General features: G+C 37.2%; 1 protein-coding gene and 1 non-coding gene across 4 annotated transcripts in view; both read left to right on the top strand.

Annotated features, from left to right (window-relative positions):
- The window catches only part of LOC5570985 (serum response factor homolog), a 647,440-nt gene that overhangs the window by 103,818 nt on the left and 518,187 nt on the right, over positions 1-25,435 (top strand). The window lies entirely within an intron of this gene.
- On the top strand, positions 16,777-16,848 carry Trnav-aac. Its single transcript has one exon. It is a non-coding gene; the product is annotated as a tRNA-Val (tRNA).

The following is a 25,435-nucleotide window of genomic DNA, read 5'->3' as shown; positions in this document are numbered from 1 at the left end:
ATACATCATAGTATCTCTACTGTTCTCAGATTACTAAGCTGGGTGGCAGATCGTGTACGTATGCTAGAGCAAGCGAATGGCCTCCAAACCATCCGCAATAAATTCGTCCCCGGACAATATTGATGTTAAGTCATTCTGCAGAATAAAGTTCAACCCATTACCGGCCCATCGCGCTCGGTCGGGGCACTACAGGCATGTCCCATTCGAATCAACGAAATTGAAATTAACTTTGAAACTTATGACCGACTGCCCGGGGAGAAAGGCTCAGTCAGCTTTAAGTGTTGGTACCCCCGGTTGAAAATTGGCACGCGTCCGCTGCTCCGGTCAACATGATGCATTTTTTGGCCACCTCGCTGTCCACCCCGCAGCTGACCGAGGTTGCGCGTTGTCACTTGTTGGGCTTGCTTATCTCGCTGCTCCACCGGTGCAAGCAGGGGAAAACGAGGTAATATGCGGCTCCTAGGGAGAAAAAACTCAATATTAACTTCGAATTTTATCGAAAACACCATTTACTTCCAAAATGATGAAAATCGTTGTTTCTTGTAATGTAGAAATTGAAAAAAAATCTATAATAGACTTGATAGAGACATCGATAAAATACCTTTTATCTGGAAGATATTACGGTGGCGCGTTTTACCTCATCGGCGCATTTTACACCTAGTTTCCCCTATAAGAGAAGGGTGAGATACAGCAGCCAACCGGGCAGGGCAGAGACAGCACGCGCAAAAGATTTCGTTACTTCGCTTAACAACTCTTTCTTGTTCGGGTCGAAGCGACGTTGACGAGGGGGCGCGCGTTTGCTGCGAGGTCCCATGTTTCCTTTAGCCAGCGATCGTCGTCTACGTCGTCCGTCTTCAGCACCGTTATTTGTTTTGGGATGCCTTTAAAATCTCACTTTTTATTAATGTTTTATCATTGAGGCCGGATTGAGGATTTCTTCAAGCGATCGTTTTTTTTACTTCGGTTTGCTCCTATGTGCTCTTTCCTGGGTAGTGGACTATGGGCCACCCAGTGAACACACAATCGTATATGAAAGGATATAAGAGTACAAAGGTGGAGGCGATATACGTACATTTTGCATGCAGCCTTATGGCGCATGTATGTATATCGCCTCCACTTTTGTACTCTTATGCGCTATCGTATGCGACTTTGTGTTTACTGGGCAGACAAAAAAAAACTTCGCGATAAAATTCTAAGCACTGCCATCATACACAAAAATCAACGTAAAAGTAATACAAACTCAAATAAACATACAAATGGGGTGTTTGGAATGATTAAGACGCATTTCGTATTGAATTGGGAATACTTGTTAGGGTCAGGTATTTAATTCTGAGAAAACTGAGTGTATCTCTCACTTATCGCTCTCTGTAACAATCATGATCCGCAACACATCATGAAAGCCCGTTTATCATCGTTTGCTACAACTTTGATTGAATCGGGGAGGAAAGTAGCATGATAAAACCCCTCCAAACAAGCTGCAGCCATGTGACCTAAATGGTAAACAAGCGAGAAAAATAGGTTTTATCGTGGCTTTCACTCTTTGAGGCTCTCGCTCGCCTCTGTTATTTATCAACCTTGTAACAACTTGCAAAACATTGCCATAGACCTTTACAGATGGGATGCTTTTCTTCGCTTGTTTTGACTGTGATTCGAAATCAAATGATAGCGAATGCTACAATGCCTGGTTAGAATTGTAAATTTTAGGAAAAAATAAAATTAGTTTTAATACACTGAAACCTCTGTTTACGAAATGAGTAACGAGAACGTAAATATAAGATTACATGGATAGAATTATTACTGAAATGGAATTCTCGCCTGCGGAATTCAGCTTATGTGAAATTATGTAGAATGATATCACAAAGGCTTATGTGAAAAAGCTCATTCAAAACTATGCAAGTTATATGCTCATATGCCTTGATGTTCTAGATAAGCCATGAACTCAGTGAGCAAATAGTTTTCTGATCTTAAAGCGTAACGAATGATCTTCAAATTGTTTTTGAGCAACTTTATTACCCATATAGGCTCATACAGAAAAACATATATTGTCACGTTTTGAGTTAAACGACCAGTTGAGGTTATACTAGTTCACTTAGTTTTCTTCTAACATGTTTTTAGTACAATGATTGTTTGAGGTTATCCAAATACCACTTGATATACAGGTAATATGATCTGCATGCGTCACGTGTGAACTTTCAGCGCATTACGAACAAAGTTAATACCGTAATCCGGGGGCAAATTGATCACTATTTTACAACTTTTTGTTGTGTTATCCTTCAGAATTCAAATATTGTCAAACAAATTTCGACAAAACCAATACTTCATCGATCTTTATCAGTTTATGTAGTTTTCATAAAATAATATTTGACATATCATAAAAATAGTTTTAATGTCAAGAAGGTACAATGACACACTGTGGCGAAATTGATCACCATACAAGAAAGCAGGTTTCAGAATTAAAAATATCCCTATCTTATAAATTTGGGTCTCCTGAATCTGAAAATGATGTCAAAATTCTTACAACTCGAGTAGGGTAAGTGTACCAGTTTTGGCCACCCTAAGGAAAAATATTGTTTATTTATGAATCAAAAGACCTTCGGTTACTGTCAATACATCAAACGAAAGCTTTCAATCCATGCTCAGCAGGAAAAATATAAAAACTAATGAGAAACTTTGTTTTTGTATTAAAAATGGTGGTGGCGAATACTGGACCACTTGCACTAGTATTCGCCACGATTTTAATTTCGGTTCCTGAATTCGCCACTTACGTTGATTTCTTATGGAGGGTGGCGAATCAGGAACAGGTGGCGAAAAATAGGTGCAAAGGAGCAAAAAATTTAAGGAAAATGATTTTTTTCTATTGTTTTCTGAGAAAATTTTGCGGTTTCCAAGAATGTTTCCGTATCATCTTAAAGTAATTTAGCGAACACTAAACAATTGGCAACCATATATGTCGTAAAAAGGTATAAAATCTGGGGTGGCGAATAACTGGCACATGGCGAATACCGGTATACCTTCCCTATTTGTTTATTTTATTACAAAGTTAAACTTGAAAAATCTGCCTAATACGCCGAAATTTAGGCAATTTCCCTTCAAATAAGTACATTATTCGAGAATAAACGGTTTTATGAGCAAAAAAAACATACTTCATAAAAATTGAGTTCAACGATTATGAACAAGGTTGAATTTCATGCATATTTCACTTAGATTTTAGTACTGTTTATTGTTACCCAATAACTCTGTAGAGCGTTTCCCTTACTAAGGGTTGCGATTCCCTGGGGGTCGTGAGCCTATATCAGTGAGGTTGTGACAAATTCTAATTTTGGGGTTTTCTGTCCCTGTTGTCGAATACTTACTGCATACTTGTCAAATGTCACACAATAAATACCAAGACAATAATTTAAATTTGCGTAAGGTGTTAGTGTGGGCTTCGTGACCGTGCGGCTTGTGCCGTCAGGCAGTGATCGCTTCATGTCATGGGGTGTGGGTTCGATTCCCACGTCAGCCATTGAAACTTTTCGTAATGAATGTTTCACAGCAGTGTCATTGGAGCATGCTTGCCCGTTGTCCAGTGTTAAGTTACAGAACGTGCAGATAAATGGCTGAAGATGGTGTCCGCGACTTTTTAAGGTGTTAGTTAAGTTCGAAGGAGAAGCGCAAATTTGATTGAGATGCGCATTTTTGATCTATAATCCATTTTAAAGAAACTGGTGCAATCTCTTCACCTTCAGGTTTGGAACAATCTTTATTTTGATGATCTGGATAGAATACGAAAGGTTCTCAAGTCAGCTACCAGAATTTAATTAGTATGGTATCTAAAATACTCTGAGATTTTCCAACAAATTCAAATATGTATTTAAGTTTACTGGAATATGTTGCAAGGGATCTTAATAAGTATAATTGTAAAAATTATAATAAATGTTCAAGTATAATAATTGATTGAACAACTCTTTATAAAAACCTAAGTATTCAATAATACGCAGCATAATGGAAGATATTTAAAAACTATCAAACAGTTTTCAGCATCCCAGTTGAATAAAATATCCACCAACAAATTCCAATGGTGATCAATAACAGAAACAAATATTTGAAGAATTTACGATAATTTTCAACTCTTAAGTTTGACGAACTATTTAACAAAAGATTCTAAACCAAACCAAAAATTTATGGATCGTTATATTTTAGCTGAATATATCACTTTCCAGAAAATTCTATGGATACTCAATTAATTACAAAAAAGTTCAAAGTAATATATTCAATTAAGTTGCTAAAAATATTTTCCAAAGAATCCTCAGCTTTAATTTATGAACCACAATTTGCTTTCAAGTATCAAAAATGTAAATAATAAAAATGTACATTTTGATTCAACTCAATTTAACGCATATCTATCTTAGTTTTAGTTTATTTTGGGAAAGGTTGCAAAATTACTCAATCACTGAAACCTTATAAAAATTGAAACCCACAACCTTGTTTGTTCTACATTTTTTTATTCTTCTGCTTTACTCTGGAGAATCGTGGCTAGGTGGATCGTGCATTCGGAAAGTTTGAGAACTTTTGGATTAGATGGTTTATACTCAAAAGAGTACATACAACCGTAAGCAATTATTTGACTCAAAACTTGACAGATTAGGTTTGTAAGAGCCTGCTGGAGTATGAACATTATTGCCAAATCGTCGAGAGATCGCTGGTTATGCTTGTAGAGTCAAAGCTCTGTTCTTAATAGATGGAACAATTGGTAACCCTACACAGGTGTTGAACCCTAATATTTATAGGTATTTAATAGCGATTCTTTGGTAATAGTCCTACCTCGTAAACCTTCAAGAGACCATCAGTTATGCTGATGCAAAGCCTATCAATAAAATGATTTCAATGATAATCTGAAAGCGTATTCACGATACGCTCCCCAGACCGTCATTATCAGAAAAAAATCTCCATGAAATCTGAGCTTACCAGTCGTTTTCTTTGATTAAGTTGCAAGTCTGGGCAAAAATTTAAAAATAGTAGATCCGATTTTGGAGTTACACCCCTTATGATAGTATAAGTCCACTTATTCAAAATATTAGGTATTTTAACGGGTTTTCATCGACCGTTTTTATCAAAAGAAATATTCCATCAAAACTTGGTTCAAAGTTGGCTTGTTGAGTTATTTGTAACCTCTGAGAGGAGTTTCCAAGGAAAACGTTGACAAATTTTTTAGTTACGCCCTCTTTGGGGCGTAACCATTCAAACCATTAATGTTAAGAAAGAAATAACATCATCGTTTTACACATTTTCGAAACCAGTTTTTTGCTCAAAATTGAAGCAATGCTCAAGAAAATCTATCACTGCATTGCACTTGATATCTGAACTACGATGATAAATTTTCATAAAAATTAATTGGAATTTCAACAAAAAAATTGTTTTTTAATTTTTGATGATCGCTGATGATTGAGTGATGGATTCTTGAGCCTTAAACAGATTTATGAGGCCTTCTAATACAGTTAAGCATATTCGAATGTTTTCAATGTCGAATTGCAATACCATGTCGCAAAATACTTCAACAGTTAAATAATATTTCATATGCTCAAGCGCTATACGGCATTACAGAACCAATTTCATCATATAATCAAAAAAGTTTGGTAAATCCTTGTATTCACGAATATACGGATAGATATTCGAAATGCTTTGTGTTGTTACTCACACTGAAAGACTGTGTAAGTAGTGTATGGGATTAAATGAAATCAACAACGTAGATAGTAGCGATACAAAATTGAAGAAAAAAATTAAAAGTGTAGAACATCTATTAGTATTTTGTTCGAAGGAATTCAATTTTCATTGTTAGTCTTCGTAATGTTAACTGGTTTTTCTAAAATTTATCTGGTCTATCTTTTGGAAACGGCCAAACTTCTTCACCAGATTTTCTTCAAAATAATGTCAACTCCTACAAAAAAAGTTTGTGTTCTATATGTTTGAAAAAAAAAAATGATAAAAATCTCATTTGTGGCCTACACTAAAAACATTAGGTTTGAAAATTTAAAGTCAAACACTTGTCCTGAGATAAACGCTAAATAAAATTTCGATGCTCACTAGCACTGCCTGGTGGCAAAATTTTGAATCGCATAGCTTTCATAATGATAGTCCTTGATCTAATGAACAACTTTGCCGAAGGCGCCATCTTTCTATATGGTAAGGATCCTGAGCTATCCGCAAAACAAAAGTTCTATGCTCACAAGCGCCGCCTGGTGGCAAAATTTCGAATCTCAAAACTTTTATAATGATAGCGCTTGAGCTACTGAACAACTCTGGCCAAGGCGCCATCTTTCTAAGTAGCTAGGATCCTAAGATAACCGCAAAACAAAAGCTTCATGCTCACTAGCACCGCCTGGTGTCAAATTTTGAATTTCTTGGCTAGAATAATGATAGTTTTTGAGCTAATGAACAACTTTGCCGAAGACGCCATCTCTCTAAGGTGCCAGGATCCTGAGCTATCTGAAAAACAAAAGTTCTATGCTCACTAGCGCCGCCTGGAGCCGGAATTTTGAATCACATAACTTTTATAATAATAGCGCTTGAGCTACTGAACAAATTTGCCGAAGGCACCATCTTTCGGCCAGGATCCTAAGATAACCGCAAAACAAAAGCTTCATGCTCACTAGCGCCGCATGGTGGCAAAATTTTGAACCTCATAGCGTTTATTATTATATGTCCAAATCATGTCCAATACGAAAAACTGAGTTTAAATATATTAAACAATACAAGTAATGAATAATATTTATGTTTCATTCACATTTTCTATGTAAAAACTACCATAAAACATGATATGACGATTTTCGCATTTTTCTATGGGCCATACTGTAGAAGATTTTTTGAAATGATAGAAATGAATGGGTGGATAGGCATCGCAAGGGAGCGACAAGATTGAAATTGTATTATGTGGTGAAAATTGAGCAAGCCACTTTAAAGTCAGTAAGCATCGAAGCGTCCTGTATTCTAACTAGCTTCTCTACTGGAGAAGGGTTGGCTCAAGGCTTTGAGCTTTGCTACCAACACAGGCAAAATACAGGAGGCTTCAATGTGCTCTTATATTGACGACAGTCACTCGAACGGTTCTATCGATCGATGACTGGCATTGGGATTCAACACGCAGTCAGAGTTTATTTGTCTCTATCATGTGTGCTCTTCCCGCCATGTTCTCAATGATAAGAAATCGTAACATACAGTTTCTCATATGATATTTTTGTCTTTTGTGACAAAACTTTGTTTTCTGGCCCATAGTGCGTTCAGCGCAGCGTATTTCCTGTAGGTGGTTGTGGTAGGTACACGCCCGAGGTGGTTGTTCAAAGTTGTGATAAAACAAACATCTTATAAAGTGCTGAAATATATTAGACCCCATGGGGTATGGGGGCCCGATTATTGGCAGCGAGAGGCGCGAAAGGTTATACGCTACCATTGAGCAGCTGTCAGAAATTTTGACAGTAACAAGTTGTGCAATTTCCTCCTCCTGGCGCGGTCTGTCTCTCGGCGGCGGAGACTCGTGTGCAGATTTTGTTTTTGAAGCACACTTTTTTTTGTTTGCTTCGCCGATGGTCAATTGGTAAATATTGACCGGTGATCGTTGAAAATTTTGACATCGGTAGAATGGCTTCGACAGCCCACACGCTGAACGCCGGTGGAAAGTGGATGAGTAATGGAATTTGTTATCAGTGGGGTCCCGAAGCGAGTTGGGAGATGATCTTTGTCCCAAGATAAGCAAGATTGATGATGGTCGAGGTGATGCAAGGGGGAGTGCTGATTGACACGATCGATAACAAATTGCGGATCTAGACCGATGGGTTTGCGAGATTTTGGGGTGATAGGTTTTGGAAAGGTCTGAGGAATGTGATACATTTTGGTTTGTGAAAGGAAAACAAAATGCTACCTTTTCTATAACCACAATTATCTAGATTCGTTGCTGGGTATGTTGCCGTGAAATCGATCCGTTAGCTCTAATATTTGCTTTATTGATTAACAAAAAGACTTCGTTAGGCTACTGTTGAACAGAATTTCACTACCTATTGTATATAAGAGAGACAGCTTCAAAACAGCTTTATTATTATTGAAACAAAGATTTTCCCTTATTCATTTATTAGTATTATTTCGAACATTACATTTATTTCTTATTTCTAGGTGACTTAATTTGGTAAAAGTAAATTAAGCTTTAATCAACATTTTGTTAGCAATATATTACATTTAATTTGCCGTAGAAATTCATTTGATGAATTGGTGAATTGATTTCACATGCTTATAAGAGAATCCAAAAACAAATTTCAATGTACCTAACTTAAATATATGATGCTTTAATCTTGTAAGTAGAAGATTGCAACGAATATTATCTGAAATAAAAAAGAATTTTATTCGGCATATGTTCCAATGTTCCAACATTGGATAATTTATGTGACTCATCCGTACTATACCAGTGAGGAGGCTTCAGAATCATTTTCAAATTTTATTTTGAATCCTTTGCAGAGCTTTCTTTCTGGAATTACAACAGTTGGTCCATATTGGTACAGCATACAAAATGGCTGGCCTGAAAATTTGTTTGAATATCAAAAGCTTGTTCTTAAGACAAAGTTTTGATTTTATATTAATTAGGGGTTACATTTATGTGATTTTTGAAAGTTTAATTTTTATCTAGCATGAGTTCTAGATACTGAACTTCATCTGACCAATTTATTGCAAATCCTCTCATCGCGACAACATGTGTACTTGAAGGTTTCAAATGAAGAGCTTTTGGTTTAAATGTTTTCAATTAGCATATTTTTCTGACAAATATGTTTCCATTTAAGGTTGATCCAATTTTAAAACCAGACTAGAGTGGACATCCCGGGGCAAAAAATCCAGGGATTTGGCAAATTTCGGGATTTCCCGTTTCCCGGGATTTTAGTTCTGACATCCCGGGAATCCCGAGATTCCCGAAATGTACGTAGAATTTGAAGAAAACCACTGAATTTCAATGAAAAACAATAACAAATTTCCGCACTATCAAGCCTTATTTGATAAAATAGAAAAGCATCATGAAATAGAGAATAAACAAGTAATTATTTTCATGAAACGATCAATTTACCTAGTAAGAAACACATATTTTTATTTGTCTAGTTGCAAATTTTCAATGCTTTTCTCTTCAACATCAGCCGGTTTTATAATCCTATGCTGAGAAAGCAAATTTGAAAGTACAGCTAAAGTTTAGTCAATAATTTTGGGTAATTAACATAATCTTCTACAATACCTTCAATGATCTTTAATCGTTTCTGTAGAACAGTTTTAATGACTTTTCAAATGTTTGAAGCAAGTTGCTTTAATATTATGACTTTTTCATACTTCTATTCATAAGTAGAAAAAGGTATCAACCGTGATTATTTTATATTATTTTGTTATGGGTATAGCGGTCATGCGACTCAAATGTAAAGGGAGTGTATAGAAAATTTTTGCAAATGATGGAATGAATAGGTGGATGGGCGTCGCAAGAGGACGACAAAAAAATCCATTCATAAGTGATAAATACAGTTAATTTGAAAAATCCCTAGCAAACCCGTAATTAGTCAAGCTAAGTTTTATTTTTGTTAAGTTACTCCATCAGAATAATGAAATCATACATGAAATGTGATTTGTTATAATTAACATGTTATCTTGGAAAGTTACATTATCTTTTTCTTTCATTGAAAAAACATTGTATCAACCAAAATACTAGTTTAATTGAAAATTTCAGAAATCCCGGAATCCCGGGATAAGCTTAGATTTTTGTCCCGAATCCCGGGACGAGCAAAATGTGCCACGAGCAACCTGTGTTTCAACAGAAACGCCTAAAGTTTCAAATGACGAAAACAGTTGATCTTTTATACGCCTATGAATGATGATTGCAACTCCCCCACAAGCCCCATCATGTCGATCATTACGATAAAAAAAAAGCTAGGATTTTTTTTTGTTTGGATCCAGGTTTTAAATAAGTTTTAGAAATAACTGCTATATGCACGTTATTTACTGGAAGAAAATCAAACAGCTCGTCCTCTTTACCATTCAAGGAACGAGCATTCGATATTAATTATTTAAATTATTTTTTATTGGATCCATTAGAAAAACGTTATCCAATAACTATTGGATAAGTAAATTTCACACCAACTTGGACTGCTTCAGTCATAGTGGTGGCTTTAAACATTGCATCAATCATTAGATTCAATTGTCCAGTTAGAAAATCAAAATCAGAGGCAGACATGTCACTTGCAGTGGGTACATTTGATGATTGCCCATTAGAATTTTCGGTAGACGAAGAAGCTGAGTAGGAGCTACCTGTGGCGGTAGGGTTTTTTTCCATTTGATTTGAAACAAGTGAAATGAAATGAAAATTTGAAAATGAGGATTTACTGTGGGTAGATACATTCGAAATTGAATGATTCGAACGGCTACCCGACGGATTAAAATTAGTTTGTGAATGAGCATGATTATGATCTTCCTGATGGGTATGATTCCTAATCAGTCGATCGTTAACTGAAAAATGAGTATTGTTCGATACTCTACCAGGCAAATTCCGGAAACGACCGTTATCGTAACGATCATCTGCCTGGCACGAGCCTCAATGACTCTCTTGCGTGAAGGGCAATTTCAAAAATTTGACTTATGCTCAGCACCGCCATTAGCACATATAAGCTTGGTGGTATCTTCTTTCACTGGACAGGCGTCCTTAGCGTGAGAAGAACCTCCGCAAACCATGCATTTAGCATCCATGCGACAATTTTTTGTACCATGAACCCACTTTTGGCACCGACGGCACTGAGTGGGGTTCTGGTAATTTCCTCCAGGTTTCTGAAAATGTTCCCATGTCACACGGACATCGAACATAAGTTTTGCTTTTACTTAAGCTTTAATATTATTTAGATATTTTTTTGTTAAAGTGAACTTAATAATATTCTTGAGAAAGCCCTTTCCGAACAATGCCAGATTGGGTTCTCTTTTTCATAATGATTACTTGGACTGAGGAAAATCCAAGTAAATCATTTATTCTTTGATCTCTTTAGGTTACTCATAGTCACTTGAGAAACCTTTCAAGACAACTTTGAGCAAACGTTCAGTTTTGTCGTCATAATTAAAAAAAATTGTGCTTCTTCTCTTCAAGATGTTTGAGAAAAAGTTCGCGATCTTTAAGAGTTTCCGGCAAAACGCGACAGTCTCCTTTCTTTGCGATTTGGAAGGAAACTTTGATTCCCCTAATGGAGTTCAAGATCTCCTACCTAAATCCCCCAAATTCGGAACAACAGACCACGATAGGCGGCACTTTTTGCTTCCTCACTTGAATCAAAGAGCCTGGGCTAGAGGCTGCTTCGATTTGGGGTTCGGAAATTTTGTCTAGAGCATCGAACTGATTGCTCCTTTCGATACAATTATTCATTTCACCCTTGGAAGAAAGTTCGCATTCCGGGGAAACGTCCTTTCTTCCATTCGTGCCACGTTTAGTGACAGTTTTAAATCCCACTTTTTTGGAAGGAAGTTGTGAATTCAGAGATTCACCCTTCCTTTTGTTTGTTGTTGATACCATGTTAAGTTAATCAACGGAAGAAGACGTGACCTCCTAAGAGGTTTTTTCCCAAGACGGTGTCCATCAAGGATTACCACCGCTAGCTTTCGCCAACGGGTCCAACGAAAAATCGAAGGCACGGGTCCAAACAAGGATCGTAAAGGGATCAATAGTAAAAAAAATAGTACTGAAAAGTACTGTTTTAGTAGCACTGAAAAGTACCGTTTTTAATTTTAGCACTGAAAAGTACTGTTTTATTGCTTTAGGTAATTTTTAAGAAAACTTCCAAGATCAGAGAGAATTCGTGTACGCACAGCACGAAGGTACGGTACTGGAATCTCAATCCAATAATCTCAAGATTTCATAGCATATAAGTTAGATCTTATCTCCCTGAAAAAGTGAGCATCACAGCATCACTTTCAACCATTTCAGCGCGATTTCCCAACCCATCTCTATCGCTTTAATAAGTTGGAGAAATTAAAACCTGTCACAAATGCGCAAAAAGAATCGCACCCACTTTCAGCCAACACTTGCCACGCTGAGTTGCCATTTATTGGAAAACTAGTTGCGCGGCCGGGCTAGCACTTCGGCTTCACACCGAGGCGGAATACTAATTATTTATTTATGTAAATACGTTTTAATCAGCCATCAATCGATAATTACCGATTCGATACGCAACCGCAAACTTTTTGCACTGACTTCGGCTCCGGCCGCTGGCGATGCGAGAGGAAATCGAGGCAAAGTAGCTTATAAATTATATTTTTACGATCCGTTTCCTTCCTATTTTGGTCTCCGGTTCGGCGGCACACTCGCACATTCAAGACAGGAGGGGACCACAGATTGAGTGATAAGCGTCGCTTCGCTTTTCTCCGATTTGAGGTGCTCGTATGCTTTTGGTCTAGTTTCAAATGTGAAAACTGTGTTGATGAGCTGAATCTGTTGAAATATTTTTTTATGAAATAGTTCAACGGCTAATGGCTATTCGCAGATGTTTTGGATATTTATCCAAAGAATGATAGAAAAGCCAGCGAAGTTATTAATGTGACTCACGAACCTGGACGTTTCATGCAATTACAAATTACATTGTTAGAATACTCCAAAGTTATCTGTCATATCGTACATTATCAGAATTCCAGGGCTGAAAGACTTCCTGTAAGAGCTGGTGTTCCTCAAAGCAGCATTTTGGGACCAATATTATACAACATTTTCACATCTGACTCACCTGAGTTACTTCAGGGATGTCAAAAATCTTTGTTTGCGGATGACACAGGCCTCTCCGTCAAAGGACGAAGTCTGCGTGTCATCTGTAGTCCATTGCAAAAAAGATTGGATATTTTTTCTTCATACTTGCAAAAATGGAAGATTTCTCCTAATGCTTCCAAAACTCAACTAATAATAATCCCACATGAACCAAAAACTCTTTATTTGAAACTTTCAAGTAGACATGTTGCCACGATGTGAGGGGTTCCAATAAATTGGTCAGATGAAATTAAGTTTCATGATAGATAAAAATTTAACTTCCAAAAATCACATTGACGACATTCAAGCCAAACAAAACAAATTTATAAAATGTATCTATCCACTTATTAACAAAAAATCAAAACTTTGGGTCCAGGCCCGCCATGTTGTATGCTGTTCCAAAATGGACTGTAATACCAGCTTAATTTATTAGAATGTGATTGGTTATTTCTAAAAAAACTAATTGTAAAAACTGTGAGTTCATAAAAATTTTATGTTGAATTCTTTGCAGAGCTTTGGGGCGACTGGATGTGCAATCTTTTTTGATACTTGCATCGCCCTCACTTACAAGCTTCTTCTGTAGATCACGAATGTGTTTTCGGTGTTAGACGAAGGATGTCTTTCACACAGCTTTCGCCATAACTCTTTTCCCCATCGGCCCCCTCAGTGCGCACGCATTTGGGACTCCGTCATGTTTGTGGCGACTTGTGCGTAGGCGTAGGTGACGACCCGACAGCTCTCTCTCGCACTCGTCCATCGTTTCGGCCATCGCATCGTCCGTCCGTCCGTCGAAACTGCTCGCAATAAATAAGCCAATAAATTAAATGTAATTAGTCTTTCCACTCGCGCGGTGAGCAAACGTCCATCTTGCTGAAGTTGCGTCTGCTTTCCGAAGTCGCCGCAGTGAAGTCAAGAATAAATTATTGTGCTGTCCATTCGGGTTGTTTTCCGGTGGAGTTCCGCACCCACCCTACTCGCGCTGTCGTCTTTCTGCCTTAAATCTATCGTTAGCAACACAGCAAAAAAAAAAAACTAACATCGACCGACGTAAAATCTATGCACCTATCAAAAATTGGACTGAAGTGAAATTTTTTCACGACTATTGTGCATACGCTAGCTAGTTTTGTACGTTTAAGGTGAAGATGAATCGAAGCCAAACCTCAAATTTTCAAGAGCACGGATCTGGAGAACCAAACACCCGCTTGAGCTGAAAACTTAATCGATTGGTCACCACCAGCGAGTGAACAATCGATTAAGTTTTCAGCTTAAACGGAATAGAAGTAATTTTAAACTTTTTTACGACGGGACTGATGAGCACCTAGTATACATGATATTACAATTTATTTTTTTGCTGTGCAGGCGAGGGGTGCCAATCTTTGTGGCCGCACCGCAGCGAAAACGCAGTTTCTGTCACCCAATTGGCAGAAATCTACGCGCAACGGTGGGGGATGAATTATTAATAGGGCGACCGGACGCTTATGATTGGATGCCGCCAGTCTTCCCATTAAAACAGAGGGTGGCACATTCAATTGAACCATTATTGCTGAGCTGGTGAATTCACGCACGTTTCTTCGAGGGGGTTGTGGCGAGCGGTCAATTGTGGTGGATTTTCATTATTTTATGACAACCGCTGCCCAATTGGGGAACAGTATGTATTGATTGTGGATGAATCGGCCGGAATGCCTTGTTGGGAGGCTGATTGAATTCCAGGAGGTTTGTTGGGATGGAATACTAAGTAAGAAAGTCACAATAAAATGGCTTCCATTAAGGTTCAAGACAACCAGAACAGGTAATCGTCAATATTTGATTGAAATTTAACTTAAAAACAATACAAAGAGTAGGATTTTGGTAAAATTCAAACCCATAATTTGAAGAAAAAAAAACCGTACAATACGATTCAATCATATAACATGCAGCGGCGATTTAAAAGATTCTTTTTCTTTTGATGTTACGTCCCTACTGAGACAGAGCCTACTTCTCTGCTTGAGTAGTGTTTTTATGAGCCCTTCCATAGTTATTAACTGAGAGCTTTTATAGTATACTATGTTTAGTAATAAATAATAACACTAGCCAATAACCATAATGATTTGGGTATTCCTATTCATTATGGTTATTGACTAGTGTGATTTGTACTAAACGTAGTATGCTACACTTTCTATGCCAATTAAGCCATTTATGCATGTGTATATCGTGTGATAGATGCTAAGTCAAGAAAATTTCGTTTTATACAAAGATCTGAGGGATTTGAACCCACGACCATGAAATGTCACGTAATTTGAGCTGCACATCAGTTTCGTCGCAAATAAGGTGTAAAATTACATCTTCTCGAAATACGCATATCTGTCAATTTAAGTCATTTAATGAGGAATTAAAATGTACAAGTTACTCCACTCTATTTTTATGTTCTTCTACTGAGATTTTGCTCAGACGATTTGAATACGTTAAAAAGAGGAATATTGTTGTAAAATGGTTGTGATCGAACTCATTTACGTCCGATTCATGATACATAGCCGATAATAATTACGTCGGCGTTATTAATTTATTTGTTGCTGTTAGTATAGCCGTTCGGTAATGATGAAAGGAATTTAAAACAAAATATTTATTTTTTACGTGGGCTTTACATTTTTCTTCGGAGCAGCAACTGAAATCTTTCACATGAACCATAAAGATCATCTCTGGAACATTTCTTCATTTTTATACATCTATTTAAAAACTTCTTCATCAGTTGAACCACTACTGGAGCATAACGAAAACAACTGGTGCAAGAGAGCAATGTTTTTTGGATAATTAATTATTTATATGACTTTTTGATAAGAAAAAAATCTAATATATGGCGACTAAACCAGAGGCAATATATCTACAGAAAATAACGGTGTCCGTGTCTTTTTTTTTAAAAATATACGTTTTATTCCATAGTCCAATCTTCTGGTATACAATAGCCATTGGTATAGGCACCCTATCGTGTTGATTTTCATTTTCCGTAGGCTAGGAATCTCGGAACAAAAATAACAATATAAAAGACTAATTTATGTGTCTCTTGTCAATTTGAAGTTGCTATATCTAATGCCGCTCTCAGAATTCTGAGACATTTCTAGAAATGTTACACCACATTAAAATATTGAGATACAAGTCTTCGAAATACGCATATCTGACAAACGGTACAAACTCTAGCGGAATTGAGTGCTCTAGTACTAAACTCATTTTTTTATTTGTTTAATTAAATAATTAGATTTTCAAAAACAAAATCTGCAGATTCTTTCCTGATTTCTTTAAAGACATATTTTGAATTTATTCAGAAAGTTCTCAGCAGTTCCTCCTGGTAGTGTTTAGAAAATCCATTGATTATTGTCCTAGAACATCTTACATTAATTTTTCCGAGATTTTTTAGGAAATATGTTTAAACTTAGAACTATTCTAAAGACTCCTTCAAAAGATCATATTTCTTTGTTTACGGGTCTTTCCAGCAGCTTTTGAAATGATTTTCCCAAGAAATCCAACTTACCTTTAACAGCTTCAATCTTTAAAATATTCTTCAAGATTTTTTTTTTCTGGCATTCCCTTTTGAACAAGTACAATAAATACAACCAGAATTTCCCAAGCGATTATTTAACGAATCAATTGATATAAATTGACGCTTATATTGAGCTGTTCGGTAATTCAGTCCGCATGGTTATTAAATTGATTTACTCATTACGCGTGGTAAAGATGGACAAATTATGGGTGAAATTATGAAAAAAATCCACGTGCTCGGCTGTGATTTGAACCCAGGACTCTTGTATGCTAGACGAGCGCTTTACCAACTAAGCTACCGAGCCACTTGGTGACCCAATAACTGAGTTGGTTACAAGTTTAGAATTCAAATCCCTACAGATCACGCGGACCCCTTTCATAACCCATATCTATCTATCTCATGTAAACTACCACACGCGGGAAGAGCGAGTACGATTTATTTAGTGTTGAAACTGTTTGCCTATCGTACCTACATCGTAACCAGCTCAGTTATTGGGTCACCCAGTGGCTCGGTAGCTTAGTTGGTAAAGCGCTCGTCTAACATACAAGAGTCCTGGGTTCAAATCCCAGCCGAGCACGTGGATTTTTTTCATAATTTTACCCATCATTTGTCCATCTTTACCATGCGTAATGAGTTAATTAATTTAAGAATCAGTTGACGATTTTTTTCAATTGATAATTCTTTAATGTATTTTTTCACTGAGGAAACTCTATTGTAATTCTTTCTCGAACAACTTAATTTTTTTTTTGCAATTTATCGAAAGATTCAGTCCCAAACAAATCTATAAACTTCTAATCTTCCTGCCCAGGGATATAGAAGATATATAGAATTTTCATTAGACAATTTCACAAGGATTTGTGAAAAATACGACAAGAAGCACAACAAGTAATGTACCTATCCTTACAGTATTTCCTCAAGGGAGAACTCTTGAATTCGTCAGAGGATTTTCCAACAAAATCTATCAGAAGTACTTTCAAAATATTTTGAAATATCCGTCAGAAAATTTTCAAGGATTTAATCAGAAAACGTAATCAAGATATCTCTTAGCATTTCCGCTGGCAGGAAATACTATCATTCCTTCAAAATTTGTGGGTATAGTGATGGTAATTTTAAATTTTTACAGGATTTGTTGGCTATAGTGGTGTTTTTTCAAAGGATTTTTCTTGAGATATTTAAAAAGTTACTTTTCGTATTTTTACATAAATGACATTCCAACAATGATTTCTGTAGTATGTTTTTTTTTAGGAATTTCTGAACGATTCCACAATATTTTTTCCTTTTTCATACCAAACGAGAGAGTGAATGTTTACATGTTTCCCTTACGGTACCTATCCATCTAGTATTCATTGCTTTCTTCTCCATGCTCCCTCTTACTTCGAGCAAAATAGACCGATATGCCGATAAATAAATTCAAAAAAAAAAAAAAAAAACTATCACGGTCGATACCTTTGTATGTAAAAATAATAACAACCGGCTAAAAAAAAAAAACGCAGTTCATAAATAAATGATCATATGTGTGGCTTATCGGGGAGAAATACACATGATATGGACAAACCATCCATGATTGTGTAATGATTCCCCAATAATATAAGCCATCGATCGATAGAACCTGCTTGATCGCCAAACAGTATTAGGGCGCTTGAAACCTCCTTCCTTTTGGCTGTCTTGGTAGTGTCATTCTCAAAACACACCCTAGCCGTTCCCATAGGGGACGTTAGCCACAAGGAAGTGACGTTTCAAGTAATACTGTTTCATATGGTATGCCCTCTTCAACATCTAATCCAATTTCTCTCACCGTTCCCTTACGGTACCTATCCATCTAGTATTCATTGCTTTCTTCTCCATGCTCCCTCTTACTTCGAGCAGAATAGACCGATATGCCGATAAATAAATTCAAAAAAAAAAAATTATCACGGTCGATACCTTTGTATGTAAAAATACATTCATAGGCTCTCCGAATGGGATGTGCCATGAACTTTTACGGTTCGCGAACTGTTACATTCTCCGAATATGGTTCGATCTGCTTATTCTGATCGAAACTTAAAACATCACGTATCCTATATCCCTCTGCCAAAACACCCAAATTCTTTTGATATGAGGAAACATTCAAATAAGAATATAAGAAATAAGAAACCACTTGCTCCATAGCTGGTACTCTCACTTTACGTTGTCAACGATATCTTCTATTTTTTTTATATAATTTATATACTTTCTCAGGATGAATCTTTTGAGATTCCGTTCTAAACAATTTCATGATGGGTTAAAGTAATTTCTTCAAAAATTCCAAAAAGTAAACGAACCTCCAATCTTCCAGGGTCCAAGAAGTTCACCGAAATTTCTAAAACAAAATTCATTAAGCCCAGCTCTTGAATTTGACAGAAAATTTTGAAAATAAGTCTTCGAGCTGTTAAGTGGAATACCTATGACTAAATGAAAGCTTATTCCATTACTAAACCATTTAATTACAGTATGATTTGTTTCGACTCGAATTCGAGTCTAGTACTCGACACCGAAATACGCGTATCTATCAAAGGTAGTATTGTGCATATTTTACCGTAATATCGATATTAAAGCCTGTCCACGATAAATTTCGGACACGGATGGCGGGTGTACCACAGAAAGTTCGAGAATTTTACAGAAAGAAGGATTAACATCCTTGTCAACTGTTTATTTTGTAGATATAACTCTTTTATTCTGAAATAAACAATTGTTTTTGTTGAATTATGAGTAACTTTTTTTTGCTGCCATTATTTGGGTGTCCGAAATTTAACGTGGACAGGCTTTACTTAATCGATTCGAATTTGATATACCGAATTGATTAATCGATTTAATCGAATCATATCGATATTTTCGAATCAATACGATTTCGAGGCTTATATGAAAATTTACGAAACAATGCTCCCAAAGTAAGGCTTAATACAATTATAAAATTCCTTCAATTAGAGTAAAGTGGGGCAAAAGTTCGAATGGGGTAAGAGTTTCTTTTTAAGATTTCTAGCTCAATTCAAAACAAATCTTATAAATGTCATGGTGGTTCGAATTCTATTCAAGTAAGAGACTCTCACTCCAAATATCATATAAATCGATTGAGATTTGGAAAAGTTATGGCTATTTGTTGTTTTTCGACGTGAATATTGTAATATTTGATCAAACTTTCGTTGCATGAAACCAATTGAAGATAAAATCTTTTTCAATATTTTATGTAAGGGCGTTTCTAGGCCTACCATAAGGTTGCTTTGAGGTGTATTAGTTTTTGCATTAATTCTTGAAAACAATTTTTGGTCCATAGTGGGGCAAAAGTTCGAATCAGCGGGGCAAAAGTTCGACCCATGTATAAAATCACGTAAAAATTTGCAAATTGCCTAAAATCCACATATTTTCTTCAAATTTAGTAACATTTGTCTGGTCGTGTGAATACTGTCACCAAAATTTTACTTTTCCACTTAGTTTTGCAAAAAACTGCTTTTTTGGAGTATATTACAATTAACCCGGTTTTGGGCAATTTTTTGATGAAAATTTAGTGTGTATTTTTCGGCAAACTTAAGTTTACGGCTGGTGTAAAGTACGCCTGTCATAAAAGGATCGATATTTTGTGTTTTGACCAGCAAACTTTAGAACCACACTAGATTCGAACTCTTGCCCCACCGGTGGGGCAATAGTTCGTTTAAGACAATCAATTTTGAAACTGTTATAACTAAAAATGGGTAAATATTTTGACACAAGTTTGTTCAGCAATATTATAGCCAATATGTTGAAGGTTCACTGTATGGTATTTGTTTTGTTTTAACTGCTATTGTCTTCCTGGAAACTTTGATTATACCACTAAGGTCAAACTTTTGCCCCACCTTACTCTAAACAACGTTTGAAATTGAAATTTGTTCATTAAACGCTTATGGTTATTTAAAAACTACGTTTATGGTTCTTCAACTCAACATTTGGAACAAAAAATCGAGTGAAGAGAATCGGTTCACTCGATTTTGAGTGATCCTAACATCGATTAATCGGAAAGAAAAAAAAATTGTTGTCCGGAACATCGCTTCAACTTCGCTCATCGCTAGTCAAATCTACGCTGTTAATTAAATGGTATGTGTCAAAATCAGTTTCTATTTATGTTTTTTGAAAATCTTGGGGCCATTCTAAAAAAAACCTTAAAGTTTCCATCAGGAGTTCTTTTGAATATTTTCGAAATATTCCGGTAGGATTCGATCAGAAAATGTATAAGTGACATAGCGAAAGGCGCTATTTGATGTAGTGCCAGAACGACTATACTACCACCAGTAATCGAGTTCATCGGCTTCTTCAATGTTTTATTCTTTTGGGAACTTTTGTTCAACAGTATAAATTTTCCAAGGATTTTCTATTCGGTCATCAAGTATTCATTCCAATTTATAGCTCTGCCGTTCACCAAAACAAATCCTTTCCCATATCCAAACTCCTTGTACTTGAGGAAATGCAGAGGACTCTTCGGCTTCCATAAAGCAAGTGACACGTCAATATTTCCCTCCCATTCCCAAATTGGCCTGAATTCGGACGCAGCCGGTGCCCTTATTGTTTGTTGTAATAATGAGAGCACCACTACTTATACATTGAGGATGCTACTGATGCCGAGTTCCCTATGTAAGTACCTACACTACAGCTGTTCTTGCAATAACGGAATAACAACTGCGGGCGGTAAATCCAGCAAATTCTGATTCAGGGTATGTAACTGATTTTCTGGACAGAATAAAGTACGCATCAGCCGTTTTTTTATACAAAATGGTCGAGTTTGTAGGTCTAGATTTCGGCCTCTAGTGGCCCGATTTGGTCTGAAATTTTTATCGCAGCTCGGAAATAACTGCAGAACTCTACTTAAATCTGAAGTTACAATATTTGAAACACAAATATTCGAATAATTGAAAACCTCTCATTCTGCGAAAAAGACTAAATTTATTTTGAAAATATTTTTAAAACAATTTTTTTTTTTGTAAAAATGGTATCTTACAAATTTCTGTGTCCAACTTTACGGGAGGGCATGTTGTTTTAAGTAATCCCATTTGAATTTTATTTATAAATGAAAATGTTCAATCTGCCATTACTCAACTGTTTGTTTATTAAAAACCTCTGCATTTCCAGCTAAGCACATGTGAAGTTACTTCCAAGCTGTGGTGGAAATTTTAGGTCAATCTGGGCATTAGAATCTGAGATCCAAGCCTCCAAACTTGGCCATTTTGTTTGGGAAAAACAGCCAATCGTACTTTATTCTAACCAGTACTGTTTGTAGATCAAGGTCGTAGTTGTTGGTGATGTTTCTGATATATGATGGATGCCTTGAGGATTTTCCTCCCAAAAGAGTCTCAATTCCTTTGAGTTGCCAAAACTGTTAGCTGGTCTCGTTAATGCGCAAGAGAAAATGGCACAAAAGTCAGAACTGAAAAAGCAGTTTTTTTTTTCAAAACAACAAATTGATGAAAATATAAACACACAGCCTTTTTATTTGGCAAATAAAAGAGCTGTGTGTTTTTATTTTCTTCGATTTGTCTGTTTAAAAAGAGAAAACTGCTTTTTCAGTTTTGACTATTGCACCATTTTTATTTGGGCCTTAACAAGTCGAGAAATCGGATTAAATCGCATTGATGACCTCACGTTACTCACTGCAACCGTAATAGAAGGGTATACTGCATATAATTCAAATGTTCTAGGATCTCTTATTTGCTTAACGGTTAAACTTTTGTTAACTGATTTTTTGTCAAACATGTAGATAAGTCTGGCCAGTGTATCGGACATTTATTTGTTTGAGACATCTTCAAATTGAATTCGAACAAAATTGACGGATATACAATTTTACGCTCATCATCGACCATCGCCGACGCCATAAATATGAATGACTTCAACGTGGAGCACAACGCTTGGGCTTTCAGTGTGGCTTAACTTGACTGGACACGTCCGAAAGCGCAGGTTGCGAATAACGGCTCCATCGAGATATGTGACCCGTGGCCGAAACGCGTGGGCGTCCCTTCTCGAGTATCTTGATGAAAACCAGCGCACAAAGTCCACAATCCAGCCGGAAAGTGGAACTGTTGTTTCAAAAGTGTTTCGCTTTTGAAGGGGGCCTCTGTCTCAGTCCCACGAGTAAACACCAGCGTAAATATTACAATAATAAATATTGATCTGGGTGCGTTGAAAAGAAAACAACATCGAGATCTACTTCACTTCGCACTCTACTGTTGCTGCTGGTGATGTCGTGGCGCTACTTGAACCGTGTCCGGCCACGAGTTGTCCCCAAAGCGTGAAGTCATCGGCCGTTTCGGGTTCCTCAAATTTTTTGAGCACGTTGCAAAACAATTCGAATCGCCTCTGGGTGTGGGATTTTAGAATAGATTTCACCACAATCGCCACAAGTAGCAGCAACAGCAAGGTTCTACAAAGGCTGGAGAGCACAGCGCCCACTTTTACGTAACTAACGTCACACAATAGCTAACTCCATTCATCGCCGCATCATCGGTATAACTCAAACGCCTCAACAGGTCCACCCACTTGGGATTGGATCAGCTGGAAATTTGTTATTTGCTCTTCAACCTTTCCGCCCGCCATCGCCTATCGATTCGCTTCGTCGTCGCCTAAGTATAGTGGACCCAGAATCCGTCGTCACTGGCTGTCGTATACTTATTATCCCACGCCCCACCGCCACACACTGCAGCAGAGTCGAATAAAACCTTGATAATGAATTAAACAAAACACAAAAATCCCCCTCAAATCTAAACGACCAACGCAAGGCAGGCGCATGGCTGGCAGGGACGTGTTGCCGAACAACACTCAACTCGTATATCATAGAACTCTTATATTTATAGCGAACCCAGGGGGGCCATTTCTCAGGTTGATCTGCGTGCGCTTTGTTACGACGACGACGACGCCGATGCCGAAGTGTGTATATGCTTGGATTACGCTGCTTGCGGGGGCGCGATCTTCAACCAGCCAACTCTCGGCGATAATCTTAGTAGAGTGTGGCAAACTTACTCATGAATGAATCAAATCGCGTCCGCATACTCCACTGCTCCAGGCCAACAACATTGCTTGCAGGGCTGCAGTCAGAGTGCTACATGGTCGTAATTTATTTGGGCTCTTAAAGTGTATCTGCGTGCAGCTCATCCACCCCGTCGAGTTGTTTGCAGCAATGAGTGCTACTTAGCTTAGCTGCACGCGCGCAGTTGCGGAAATCGAACCCGGGGAGTGAGGTCCTCCTCCGCAAAGCATACTCTGCCGGAGGCAAGGAGAAAAAAAGCCACACGGGATAGATTCGAACTCGCAAGCCGCAAAGTATGAACGGCTCACAGGTTGAAGTTGCTGGTTGCTGTTGATTAAAAGTGCCGCTAGTTGCAGGGTTTCAAGGCCGATCCGGAGCGAGTTTGCCCACACACGGATCGTGGCAAGTTCATGAATGAAACGTTTCACCGCCGTGTGCCGTTGCGTTTTGATGGGAATCCGACGACAAACGATGATGACGTCGAGTATTGGATGACTTGCAGCTAGGCAAAGCAAAGCCTTCGGTAGTGGGTGACAGAAATCGAGAGTCCTTGAACTTGTTCAGTTTCAACATTTGTCGTAAAACATCCGTTTTTTATGTACTGTCCTCTTCTTCTGGCGTTATGTCTTTACTAGAACAAAGTCTGCTTTTCAGCCTAGTGTTCAATGAGTATTGTCGGAAAAAAGTCGCGTTCAGTACCCGAGCAGAAGAAAATAACTACTGAATACCAAATTGAGGTATTCCATACCAGATAATTTCCAATACTTACAACCAGAATGAGGTATGAATGAGCCCTGCATAAGAGGTAAAATACCTCAAATAATACCTTCTGTATATTCTACAAATACCAAGCTGATAATTAGATCAGGTATTGTAATACCTAAATAATACGTGATGGATTTTCATACAAAAGTGAAATTTTTCAATAGTATTTCAATACCTCCAGCAGTCCTCAATAGCTACCAAATACCAAAATGAAGTATTTTCAAATACCATTATAATACCAAAATGAGGTATTGACAACTGCACAATATCTAATTATGGTATGATACCAAAATAAGGTATGTCTTAGTTATTGCGAGTTATTCTTTCCTCCTCGGGAAGGTTCTATAACAGCAAAACTGCAGTGATTCATTTTTTTACTATTTTGCTGATTATATGGTCGGTGTTTAAGCACACCGGACTAGATAATTTTTTGGCCTTCCAAAGATTAGTCAAGGACTCCGACAATTCTGATTGATACTGATGGTTCATTAAATAGATAAGTTCCATTATTACAGTAAAAAAGCCAATATTTTGTTATTCCGAACGCTTAGGGTACGTTTCCATGAAATAATTGAGACACACTTGGTTCTGTCTGTCTGAACACCGACCACTTGGCCATGCGATTGTTTTGTTATTCGTTTCATTGTTTTCATTGAGATAACCCTATAAGCCCTGGGACAGACATTTTATTTTGAATCGACTGGTGCTTAGTAACAAGTTTCGTGAGATGCGGTTTTTACTACGATCGATAGGATGAGTTAGATTTCCTGCGAGTTGAGTCTTCAATCCGGAAATTCTGGTCTGAACATATTTTCCAACCGGAAATAAGTGATCCCTAGTCACATTTTTTTCAACTTTAGCAAAGAAAACAATATCTAACGATAAATTTTATAGCCATTTTTAGACTTTAACTAACAGATCAATGCAAAAATACATCATTTGGATTAATTTCTTCCATGGGGCGAAAGCCGTAACCTGGTTCCGGGAGTACTTTCCGGGTAGAAGCCAAGGCCAAAGAACAAATGTAAATTTAACCCGAAGCAACATATGTGGCCAACATATATAACCAATGGAAGATATCAACTCTCAATATTGTCAATTTTATCATATACCAGTAAACCAGGAGACAAACATAGATTAATCTCAAAGCTAGGAATGCGACACCTCAAACTTCATGAAATAACCGCAGCATTGTTGTTATAATATGTTTCTTGCATATATGGCTTATTACCAGGCAATCATTGAATTCTGAGGGCACTTTCTGTGAAACAGGAGACAATCATATATAATAGGTAAGACCAGATAAGCGACGACTCAAACTTCAAGAAATAACCTATGTGTTACAGTAAGGACATCCTCTTTGCATGTATTGACACTTCGGCAAAATTACCAGACAAAG

Source organism: Aedes aegypti, chromosome 3, assembly GCF_002204515.2.
Source record: "Aedes aegypti strain LVP_AGWG chromosome 3, AaegL5.0 Primary Assembly, whole genome shotgun sequence".
In the NCBI taxonomy this organism is placed as follows: Eukaryota; Metazoa; Arthropoda; class Insecta; order Diptera; family Culicidae; genus Aedes; species Aedes aegypti.
This window is presented reverse-complemented; position numbering and strand designations above follow the sequence as displayed.